The sequence below is a fragment of the Bubalus kerabau genome, chromosome 2 (assembly GCF_029407905.1).
Source record: "Bubalus kerabau isolate K-KA32 ecotype Philippines breed swamp buffalo chromosome 2, PCC_UOA_SB_1v2, whole genome shotgun sequence".
Lineage (NCBI taxonomy): Eukaryota > Metazoa > Chordata > Mammalia > Artiodactyla > Bovidae > Bubalus > Bubalus kerabau.
In genome coordinates, this window is record NC_073625.1 from 167,922,766 (window position 1) to 167,935,442 (window position 12,677).

The window sequence follows — 12,677 nt, forward strand, 5'->3', positions numbered from 1 at the left end:
ACAATATACTCATTCTTCCAGGAATCTCAGAGACAAGAACAATCCTTACCTGCCTGGAGCTTAGATTCTACTGCTAGTATTAAGCATGAATCAACTTTTAGAAAAATGCTGCAAATATACAAATCTAAAGACCAAGAACGAGTCAGGAATCGCAATAGCTGCTTTGATAAAATTATAGAATTAATAATATACATAATTTTAACTGAAAGCATCTATGACAGAGTGTTCATGAATTAATTATAATTGAAAACCAGTTGCTCGAGCAAAATAAGGGAAAATTCCTTACTTTCTCCTCAACTGACAATATCTGTAAATATATATTTGATTTTTTTTTTCAATTTAAATACACCCAACACCATAGCATTTGTAAATTTAAAAGAAAACTCTATCTGTAAAATACTGGTATTGAAATAATTTTCTATGAAATTCTGTCAATGCCAAATCTGAGAAATGTATTGGAAGAGTAAGTAGATGATGAATCAGATTCTGATTGAGAAAATCAAAACATTCCACATAGCAACATAACAATCACATACAGATCTATTAATCAGTTTCTTTTCTTTATTAAATCCATATTTCAACTAATAGTTCCAACACCCTCAGAGAAGGGAAAGTTATGTACAAATGATCCCAGTCTGAGAAAAGCTGTGACCTCAATGATAGTGAAAAGTGCACAAGATTACACTGAAATGAACACAGCAGTTGTTCCTCCTTTGTATGTTATTATAAAGAGAACTGGGGGTCAAATTGCATGAATGATAAATGGAAGGTGCTTGAATTGGGTTGGTTCTTTTATGAACATTATACATTGACCTTGGCAGTTTTGACAATTACATCCATCATGTCTAGGAATCCATTCCAACACCCAGCCTGTTCTCTAATGTGACCAAATAAACAGGGTTTGTGAATATAAGAATCAAAGATTGATCTTCTGTGCCATTGCACTGATTAACAGTTTGTTACTTGCTGAAGGTTTTTCATTCCATGGATTATGCGAGGATCATAATTCACTATGGTACACCTGTAGATAGCATGTGAGAATGCTTTAATCTTCACTTATAGGCTTCAAAAGGCTGAATATTAGACTTTTAAGTTTGATAGTCAAAATGAAATAAAACCTTTTAGGAGTTCTTTGCATACTTCTAATGTGCATTTTATTATTTCCAGGTTGCTTTAATAGAAACAGCTGGTTGAAGAAGGAAATACACCAAGCTTTCTAATTTTTACACTATTTTCACTTGTGAGTAACCTAAACATCAATTTTCAAGTTTAAAAAAGTTTTTATTCCTCAAATATCTTTGACATGAACAGAATTATGTGTAGGTTAAGAATCAGATCTTCCTCCCAACCAAAAACATTAAATGCAACATTATTTGAAGTGATAAAATTTTCCCCAGAAAGTTTATTATCAACCCTACAACAGTACCTTAAAAGGCTATGGCAATGTATGTGTTTGTGTGTGAGCACTGGGGAATTCTAAAGTATCTGGTGTTTTCAAATCCAAGAACTTACAAAATGGAGTTATTTAATAAAGACTCAGGTTTCTTTAAAATGATATGGTGATAACTGCTCCATGTCATAGCTGGCTGGGTCATCTCACTGGCAAAAGCCTCATATTTGAACTGACAAATAAATTCTCAAAGTCAGGTATGTGGCATGTATTTACAAGCCCTCATTTCACCTTGGTTTCAGATAGATAATCTGGATCATATCAAGCATTCAGTCCAATTGAATGATTTCTAGATTCAATGTAAATTTCATTAATCGATAAACCTCTTCCAGGATTCAAACCTCTTCTACATGTAGGTGTTTCCTTTATTCCTTTCCTGGTCCAGCTTCCAATCTCTGGATGGCACAGTCCAAGAATCAGTTGTGTTGGGACTCTGGTATAGGAAGCCTGTATAAACTCATCCTTAGCATCCATCAGTTGCATGCTTCTTTGCCCTGCTGAGCAGATCCTATCTCTGTGTCTGCCCTGGGTTTGTGAGACTATTAACATCTCTTCTAAATTCACAGCAAACATAGAAACATGACAGGACTACTTCCAGTGCCCTGTCTTCCTTTAGGAAACAATTCTGAGTCTACTGCTAGAGATGGAAAGGAGAGTATGTGACTTTCACTCTTCTAAAGTCCCTATTTCTCATCCTACTTTTCCTGACTCAGAGAGGGTGAGAGAAAGTATCTAAACATCACATTTCCTATAATCAGGCTTTATCTCCTCCAAGTTCTACTACTTTCCAGCACTATTTCCTGTCTAATCTGAGCTAGGAGGAAATTAGTATGCAAGGTCTTAGACCAAGAGCAATGTCCTTTTTACTTACTAATTTAATAGTTGTCTTTGCTTTCAGGAATGCATCAGTGAACAGGCTAGGGATCTTCCTCTCTGCCCTTTTAATCTTCTCCCATTCACCCCCTTGTCCTCTTCTTGACCTCATGCAGAGATTACTGGTAAAGGCAGTGAAGATAAACAGAATCCACAGCAGGGCTTTCCTGCTGGCTGAGTGGTTCTTTTCCTTTCCTGCCTGTTCAGGAGACATGGGTTTGATCCCTGATCTGCAAAGATCCCACATGAGGTGGAATAACTAAGCTCGTGTCCCACAACTATTGAGCCTTTACTCTAAAGCCCAGGAACCTCAAATACTGAGCCTACATGCCACAGTTACTGAAGCCCATGTGCCTGGAGCCCATGCTCTGCAACAAGAGAGGCCACTGAAATGAGAAGCCCACATACCACACCTAGAGAGTAGCCCCCGTTCATCACAACTAGAGAAAGCCTGTGCATAGCAACAGAGACCCAGCACAGTAAAAAAATAATTAAATTAAATTTAAGAGAATTCACAACAAAACCTCTAAAATCTATTTGGAATTATGACTTAAAACAGCACATCTATGTAATTACACATTGACATTACTACTTCATATCATTGCAGTACATCTACATTAGATAACACATCAAAAACAAGCTCCAGTTCCTACCCTAAATGCTTTTGATTTAATAGAGCTCCTAACATTATCACTTTCTCAAAATTGTCTGAAGTATATTGTTGCTTCGGAAAGATACCTGTTAACAACTCTCCAGGCTAACGAATTTTCCTTCTGCCCCACTGTGACTGTGTGCTACACGACTTCAGTAGTGTCTGACTCTTTGTGACCCTATTGACTATAACCTGCCAGGCCCCTCTGTCCATGAGGATTCTCCGGGCAAAAATATTGGAGTGAGTTGCCATGCCCTCTTCCAAAGGATATTCCCAACCAAGGGACCGAACCCGCCTCTCTTAAATTCTGCATTAGCATGCAGATTGCAGATTCTTTACCACTAGCGCCACCTAGGAAGCCCCATTGTGACTTATAGTATCTCATACCTTAGATTTTTTTTTACCTCTTCCAAATAACCATTAAGATTGAACTAGAACTGATAATTACCTCTTTTTGATGATTTCACATATGCCATCAGTTCTCAAGGATTATCTGACTTGTTCATACGAAATTCTTTTCAAAAGCCATCAGTCATAGTATTATTGTCAACAGAAAACACACCAAATTCAAATAATTAATAATTCAATAAAACTTTGACTAACAGTGATATTATATATATTGATGCATTACCTAGTTTTCTACATATGGTTCCTGCTTTAATTCCATAAATTAGGAATATATTCATGCTTTAAAATTATAAAGTATTAGAAGAATAATGTGGAGAAGGCAATGGCACCACACTCCACTACTTTTGCCTGGAAAATCCCATGGACGGAGGAGCCTGGTAGGCTGCAGTCCATGGAGTCGCTAGAGTTGGACATGACTGAGCGACTTAACTTTCACTTTTCACTTTCATGCATTGGAGAAGGAAATGGCAACCCACTCCAGTGTTCTTGACTGGAGAATCCCAGGGACGGGGAAGCCTGGTGGGCTACCGTCTATGGGGTCACACAGAGTTGGACACGACTGAATCGACTTAGCAGCAGCAGCAGCAGAATAATGATTCTCCATTTTTCTTTCATCTGTTTTTCTTCTAGTGAGTATATTACTAAAAGAACAAAAATAATTGCCTGGTGGAAATAAGAAGAATTAAATAACTTACTGGAAGTGGCACTAGGTAAAAATCTATGAATGTGAATAAAATTAAATTGGATGAAAGAGGGTAATAAGTTGGCCTCAAGCATAGATCATATTATACACAAGATTATTATTGAATACCAGCTGTGATTTTCTTTGAAGTAGCAGGTTTATCTCTTTTTAAAAATGAATGCCATTGGTTAATTTGAGGCAAAAATTTTTGTGATTCCCAGATAGCTTAAATGTACTCATTAAAAACATTTAAATAATTAAAGGGTTCTCTTTCTATTTCAAGTTGATATTATTGAATTAGTATTCTCATATTGGCTCTTGGCTGGAACACACCCCTGCTCTGTCCCCTCAAGGTCAAGAGTTTTGCAACAACAGCTCTTGTAAAGGGGCAGAATGCAATTTACAAAGGTTTGACATCACGGCCTGCACTATATCAATAGCAAAGAGATTATAGTATGCACTTGAATAATAAAATCGTTAAATATTCTCTAAAATGAATACCATAAATACACACTTAAAGATAGAAGGAAAAACAATTTAATTGGTAAAGGAAATTCAACCCACCATTTTATTCAATGAGTTCAGTTCAGTTCAATCTCTCAGTCATGTCCGACTCTTTGCGACCCCATGAACCGCAGCAAGCTAGGCCTCCCTGTCCATCACCAACTCCCAGAGTTCACTCAAACTCATGTCCATTGAGTCGGTGATGCCATCCAGCCATCTCATCCTCTGTCATCCCCTTCTCCTCCTGCCCTCAATCATTCCTAGCAACAGGGTTTTTTCAAATGAGTCAGCTCTTTGCATCAGGTTGTCAAAGTATTACTTTCAGCTTCAACATCAGTCTTTCCAATGAACACCCAGGACTGATTTCCTTTAGGATGGACTGGTTCGATCTCCTTGCAATCCAAGAGACTATCAAGAGTCTTCTCCAACACCACAGTTCAAAAGCATCAATTCTTCAGTGCTCTGCTTTCTTTATAGTCCAACTCTCACATCCATACATGACCACTGGAAAAACTATAGCCTTGACTAGACGGACCTTTGTTGACAAAGTGATGTTTCTGCTTTTGAATATGCTGTCTAGGTTGATCATACCTTTCTTTCCAAGGAGTAAGTGTCTTTTAATTTCATGGCTGCAATCACCATCTGCAGTGATTTTGAAGCCCCCCAAAATAAATTCACCCACTGTTTCCATTGTTTCCCTATCTATTTCCCATGAAGTAACGGGATTGGATGCCATGATCTTCGTTTTCTGAATGTTGAGCTTTAAGCCAACTTTTTCACTCTCCACTTTCACTTTCATCAAGAGGCTTTTCAGTTCCTCTTCACTTTCTGCCATAAGGGTGGTATCATCTGTATATCTGAGGTTATTGATATTTCTCCCAGCAATCTTGATTCCAGCTTGTGCTTCTTCCAGCCCAGCATTTCTCATGATGTACTCTATATTTAAGTTAAATAAGCAGGGTGACAATATACAGCACTCCTTTTCCTATTTGGAACCAGTCTGCTGTTCCATGTCCAGTTCTAACTGTTGCTTCCTGACCTGCATACAAATTTCTCAAGAGGCAGGTCAGGTGGCCCGGTATTCCCATCTCTTTCAGAATTTTCCACAGTTTATTGTGATCCACACAGTCAAAGGCTTTGGCATAGTCAATAAAGTAGAAATAGATGTTTTTCTGGGACTCTCTTGTTTTTTTGATAATCCAATTTGATCTCTTGTTTCTCTGCCTTTTTTAAAACCAGCTTGAACATCTGGAAGTTCACAGTTCTTGTATTGCTGAAGCCTAGCTTGGAGAATTTTGAGCATTACTTTACTAGTGTGTGAGATGAGTGCAATTGTGCAGTAGTTTGAGCATTCTTTGGCATTGCCTTTCTTTGGGACTGGAATGAAAACTGACCTTTTCCAGTCCTGTGGCCGCTGCTGAGTTTTCCAAATTTTCTGGCATATTCTGTGCAGCACTTTCACAGTATCATCTTTCAGGATTTGAAATAGCTCAACTGGAATTCCATCACCTCCACTAGCTTTGTTCATAGTGATGCTTCCTAAGGCCCACTTGACTTCACATTCCAGGATGTCTGGCTCTAGGTGAGTGATCACACCATTGTGATTATCTAGGTCATTAAGATCCTTTTTATACAGTTTTTCTGTGTATTCTTGCCATCTCTTCTTAATATCTTCTGCTTCCCTACCATTCCCTACCCTTCCCTACCAGAAATGGTCCCTACCATTTCTGTCCTTTATTGAGTCCATCTTTGCATGAAATGTTCCCTTGGTATCTCCAATTTTCTTGAAGAGATCTCTAGTCTTTCCCGTTCTATTGTTTTCCTCCATTTCTTTGCATTGATTGCTGAGGAAGGTTTTCGTATGTCTCCTTGCTATTCTTTGGAACTCTGCATTCAAATGGGTATATCTTTCCTTTTCTCCTTTGCTTTTGGATTCTCTTCTTTTCACAGCTATTTGTAAGGCCTCCTCAGACAGCCATATTGTTTTTTGTTGTGTTTTTTTTTTTTGCATTTCTTTTTATTGGGAATGGTCTTGAATCCTGTCTCCTGTACAATGTCACAAACCTCTGTCCATAGTTCATCAGGCACTCTGTCTATCAGATCTAGTCCCTTAAATCTATTTCTCACTTCCACTGTATAGTCATAAGGGATTTGATTATCCATGTCATAATGAGTGTACTATTGAAAGGATAACTCAGTTCTTCTCTTGATACATAATAATGTCTTTCTTAAGGTGTTAGTAAATATTTTTTCCATGCAAAATGACCCATAATGAAGATAAATTCTTTATCCAACATTCAAATAAAGAAATAGAACCTAATGTGAGACTACTAACTTGTCAGAAAACACTGAGAGATTGAATGTTGAGTACCAAGGTAGCATCTTTATAAGGGATTCTCAAGGTTAGTTTTTACCTTAGTGACCCTTACTTAGGTTGAAGACTTCATACCAAAATCCTCCAGAGTTGTACCACCAAAAGAGTTGACACAATTTAAATATGAATTTCATGTCCCATCCAAATCCATCCTATCACAATGAACTTTTGCTCTGTCATAGAGTCATGGTGCTTCTCTTATTTTATCCTCCATTTTAGACTACGTCACATGGGAAATCATAGCTATTTGGTCCTTCTAGTATTCTCTTGGCCAGAATCTCCCATTACAGCTGTACTCTTTAGATTTCTGTCAGAAATTTTATGGCTTCAAGATCTCCTCCTTCAATTAAAAATAAATAAATTTAACTTTTTAAAAAAAGACCACCTGTACCTGCCTAAGAAGCTAACACTGAAACTCATATTTGTGACACACAGTATATTTTCACATAAAATATATGCTCTGAGCTCCAAATTCCACCTGGCTTCTATATCACCGTGGGCTTCCCTTGTGGCTCAGTTGGTAAAGAATCTGCCTGCAATGCAGGAGACCTGGGTTCAATCCCTTCAGGTTCAATCCCCTGAAGAAGGGAAAGGCTACCCACTCGTGTTCTGGCCTGGAGAATTTCATGGACTGTACAGTCCATGGGTTCACAAAGAATCAGACATGACTGAGCAACTTTCATTTTTCTGTATCACTGAAAATTACCTGAACTACATCTAATGAGTAAGTTGTTGTTGTTCAGTTGATCAGTTGTGTTCGACTCTTTGTGACCCCATGAACTGCAGCACGCCAGGCTTCCCTGTCCTTCACAATCTCCTGGAAGTTATTCAAACTCACGTCCATTGAGTTGGTATGCCGTCCAACCATCTCATCCTCTGAAATCCCCTTCTCTTCCTGCCTTCAATCTTTTCCAACATCAGGGTCTTTTCTAATGAGTCAGCTCTTCACATCAGGTGGCCAAAGTTTTCATAATAAGGCCAAAGTTTCAGCTTCAGCATCAGTCCTTCCAATGAATACTCAGGATTGATTTCCTTTAGAATTGACTGGTTTGATCTCCTTGCAGTCCAAGGGACTCTAAAAAGTCTTCTCCAACACCACAGTTCAAAAGCCAGTAAGTATTCATCCTTAAATTCCAGGAGACTTCTCAGAATTCTTTTTACAACATCCAGGCAAATGTATGAAAGTATCTAGCCCCCAAAGGAAATTTCATCTCCCTCAACTAAGATTTCCAGTTGTCAGTCTCCTATTACAGCAACCAGCAAAACCTACTTATGAAAAACATATGTAAGAGAATACAATATTTTATTTCTTTTGTGAAGGCTTCTTATTGATTGGTCCTGAGGGTACTGGAATGGATGATATTTATACCCTACTCTCTAGAAGTGATAATAGAAAAGAAGAAAGCAGATTGTAAAAGTTTATTTCAAATATTTAAGTGATATAATGGAGACATGGGAAAGGCACCCTGGGAGTCTAGACAAGAAAGGATCCTATCGTGCTTAAAGGAATTTGTGGTAACATAGCAGAGATACAGTGAGCAGGGAATTGAAGGAAGATGATAACTTTTGCCAAACAAGGAGTGAAGAACATCTATGCACAGGGCAGAGGCAAAGTGTGGAGATGTAAACAAGCAGGTTTACAATGGGATTAGCACAAACAGGGTGAGACTGAAACCTGTGTATGAGAGACAGAAGAGTGGTGGGAATCAATCATTACCACATAGATGACAAGATACAGATCACTAAGATTATAGAGTATTTATCCAAAACAGACATCTAAGGGGTTTTAAAACTGAAAAAAGATGTAATAATGTGAGCATTCTGACAGAAATGTGCAGGATGAATCCAGTAGGGGAAACAAGATGATCTGTTTCTATAATCCAAATAAGAGATATTAACAGCTATTACTAAAGTAATTAGTAGTCAAAATACAAACAGATGTTAGGAAACAAACTTATGGTTACCAAGGAGGAAAGGGGAAAGAAACAGACTGGGAAATTGGGATTGACATATGCATCCTACTATATGCAAAATTGGAGAAGGCAATGGCACCCACTCCAGTACTCTTGCTTGGAAAATCCCATGGATTGAGGAGCCTGGAAGGCTGTAGTCCATGGGGTCGCTGAGGGTCGGACATGACTGAGCAACTTGACTTTCACTTTTCACTTTCATGCATTGGACAAGGAAATGGCAACCCACTCCAGTGTTCTTGCCTGGAGAATCCCAGGAATGGGGAAGCCTGGTGGGCTGCCGTCTATAGGGTCGCACAGAATCGGACATGACTGAAGCAACTTAGCAGCAGCAGCATATATAAAATATATAACTAATAGGAACCTGCAGTTTAGCACAGGGAACTCTAGTCAATACTCTGTAATGACTTACATGGGAATCGAAGCTAAAAACAAGAGTATATGTATATGTATTTGTATAAATGATTTACTTTGCTGTATAGCAGGAACCAACACAACATTGCAGATCAACTATATACACTATATATATATATATGTATATGTATATATATATATACACACACATATATATTCCAACAAAATTAATAAAAACACACAATTAGTAGATTATGGAATAGGATCAACAGAAATTTAGAACTAATTTTACCTGGGAAATGAAAGAAATGAATGAATTCAGTATTACTCAGAATGTTTGTAGTGAGATGTGGTGGTTTACTTGCTAAGTTGTATCCAACTCTTGTGACCCCATGGACTGTAGCCCACTAGAGTCCTCTGTCCATGGGATTTTCCAGGCAAGAATACTGGAGTTGGTTGCCACCTCATTCTCCAGGGGACCTTCCCAACCCAGGGATAAGACCGGGGTCAGAACCTGTAAATAATAATTTTGCCAAAAGAGGAGAGTGAAAAAGTTGGCTTAATGCTCAACATTCAGAAAACAAAGATAATGGCATTTGGTCCCATCACTTCATGGGAAATAGATGGGGAAACAGTGGAAACTATCAGACTATTTTTTGGGGCTCCAAAATCACTGCAGATGGTGATGCAGCCATGAAATTAAAAGACACTGACTCCTTGGAAGGAAAGTTATGACCAACCTAGACAGCATATTCAAAAGCAGAGACATTACTTTGCCAACAAAGGTCCATCTAGTCAAGGCTACGGTTTTTCCAGTGGTCATTTATGGATGTAAGAGTTGGACTGTGAAGAAAGCTGAACACTGAAGAATTGATGCTTTTGAACTGTGGTGTTGGAGAAGACTCTTGAGAGTCCTTTGGACTGCAAGGAGATCCAACCAGTCCATTCTAAATGAGATCAGTCCTGGGTGTTCTTTGGAAGGACTGATGCTAAAGCTGAAACTCCAGTACTTCTTTGGCCACCTCATGTGAAGAGTTGACTCACTGGAAAAGACTCTGATCCTGGGAGGGATTGGGGGCAGGAGGAGAAGGGGATGACAGAGGATGAGATGGCTGGATGGCATCACCGACTCCATGGACATGAGTTTGAGTGAACTCCGGGAGTTGGTGATGGACAGAGAGGCCTGGCGCTGCAATTCATGGGGTCGCAGAGTTGGACAGGACTGAGTGACTGAACTGAACTGAACAAAGGAGAACACAGCTGAGGGAAGGAAATGAAAGAATGAAGATAAAGAGATAGATTTCGACTTGTAAAACATCCAGGTAACGATACATATCCAGTACATAGTTGGAATATTTTCATGAGTTTATTTTCAATATTGCACATTACAGATATTAGGAAAATATAATACTAAGTTCAAATTTAAATGCTTACTTATGGTTTCCACATAAAATACTCTGCATAAACCAACATGTGTAAATTACTCATGACAATTGCTATACCACTTCAAACAGTAAAACATCTGAAAATTTATATTTGGAGTTACTCTTTCCTTAAAAGGACATTATATTTTCTAAAGTCTTGTTCCATAGAACAATGGTAACTTTATAAGTGTCCAGGGCAATTGGCAAGCAGTTAGAAGATTGTCTTGAATCAAGTAAAAAGTCCCAGAAATTCTGATCAGTTTTCCCTAAATGTAAGATTAATAAAATAACCCTAAGCAACTATATAATGTCATCAACATTGTCAATACTGGTCAAGTTCTTTACATTTTATGTCTTTGCTAAATTTATGTCAATTTCCTAATGGGTAATATGACAGTGAAGCCATAATATAGAGGTTCTATGAGTCAAGATGAGCTAAGTTACATTGTGGTAAAATATGAGTATTCCTAAATCTTAGTTGCTTAAGCACAGTTAAATATATTCTCTCACCCATACAAAGTCCATTTTGGGTCAATAGATATTGTTATCCCTTTGAGAACATATAAATAAAAACTCAAGCCAATCCCTATGATAATCAGAAATTTGCCATCTCAATATGTGTAGCTTTCTATGTTTCCTTGGTGGGAAAAAGAAAGAGCAAAAAGAAACACTGTAATAGGTGCTGAACAGAAGTGACTCATCTCTTCCACTTATCTTCCTGTTGCACATGGTCATGTGACAAGATCACATGGTCATAACCCAACTACAACAGGTTTTGGAAAATATAGAGCTGCACATGAATGTTTAATACGCATTATTTGTGTCTGTCATAGAGACAATCACAGATGAACACAGGGTTGAATGCTTCAATAATCCCTTAATTGTCACTTATAGTAACTAGAGAGTATCAGAAATCTGAGCTCTTTAGTCACCAGAGATTCAGTCCATTCTTTTAGAGACACTTTTAAAAGAGCATCAGGTGATAAGACTCCAAAGGAGAAAGAATGGAGAATCCAACTTGTTCACATTTTATCATTTCCAAATATTACATTCATGGGATTTTTAGAATGAGAAAGAGAGTATTTAATCTGCTCACTTAAGCATGAAGGAAACTTTAGTTCACAAGAGAAAAATGAAGAACTTACCCTGTGTCACAAAGTAATTTAGTGGAAGAGATGAAATGAGCACCAGTGATCATTTTCAGTACACAGGATCCCCTTAGAAGAGCCACTGATTCTCTATCTGAAAACACAAAATTCTAGCATTAGTAGAAATTACAGCCAAGACTATCTGGCATCAGTTAGTTCAGTTCAGTTTAGTCGCTCAGTCATGTTAGACTCTTTGCAACCCCATGGACTGCAGCAGGCCAGGCCTCCCTGTCCATCACCAGCTTCCAGAGTTTACTTAAACTCATGTCCATTGAGTCAGTGATGCCATCCAACCATCTCATCCTCTGTTATCCCCACCTCCTCCTGCCTTCAATCTTTCTCAGCATCAGGGTCTTTTCCAATGAGTCAGTTCTTTGCATCACCTGGCCAAAGTGTTGGAGTTTCAGCTTCAACATCATCCTTCCAATGAATATTCAGGACTGATTTCCTTTAGGATGGACTGGTTGGATCTCCTTGCAGTCCAAGAGACTCTCAAGAGTCTTCTCCAACATCACAGTTCAAAAGCATCAATTCTTTGGTACTCAGCTTTCTTTATAGTCCAACTCTCACATCCATAAATGACTACTGGAAAAAACATAGCCTTGACTAGACAGACCTTTGTTGGCAAAGTAACTCTCTGCTTTTTAATATGTTGTCTAGGTTGGTCATAACTTTTCTTCCAAGGATCAAGCATCTTTTAATTACATGGCTGCAGTCACCATCTGCAGTGATTTTGGAGCCCCCAAAAATAAACTCTGCCACTGTTTCCACTGTTTCCCCATCTATTTCCCATGAAGTGATGGGATCGGATACCATGATCTTAGTTTTCTGAATGTTG

The 12,677-nt window shown here is 38.3% G+C and overlaps 1 long non-coding RNA gene across 1 annotated transcript in view; it reads right to left on the reverse strand.

Annotated features, from left to right (window-relative positions):
* Positions 1-476: 476 nt before the first annotated feature.
* The window catches only part of LOC129644069 (uncharacterized), a 34,635-nt gene continuing 22,434 nt past the window's right edge, over positions 477-12,677 (reverse strand). The window contains exons 2-3 of the long non-coding RNA XR_008710725.1: positions 11,837-11,933; positions 477-1,021 (exon numbers count right to left, since the gene is read on the reverse strand). This is a non-coding gene — a long non-coding RNA (uncharacterized LOC129644069). The remainder of the gene's footprint in view (positions 1,022-11,836; positions 11,934-12,677) is intronic.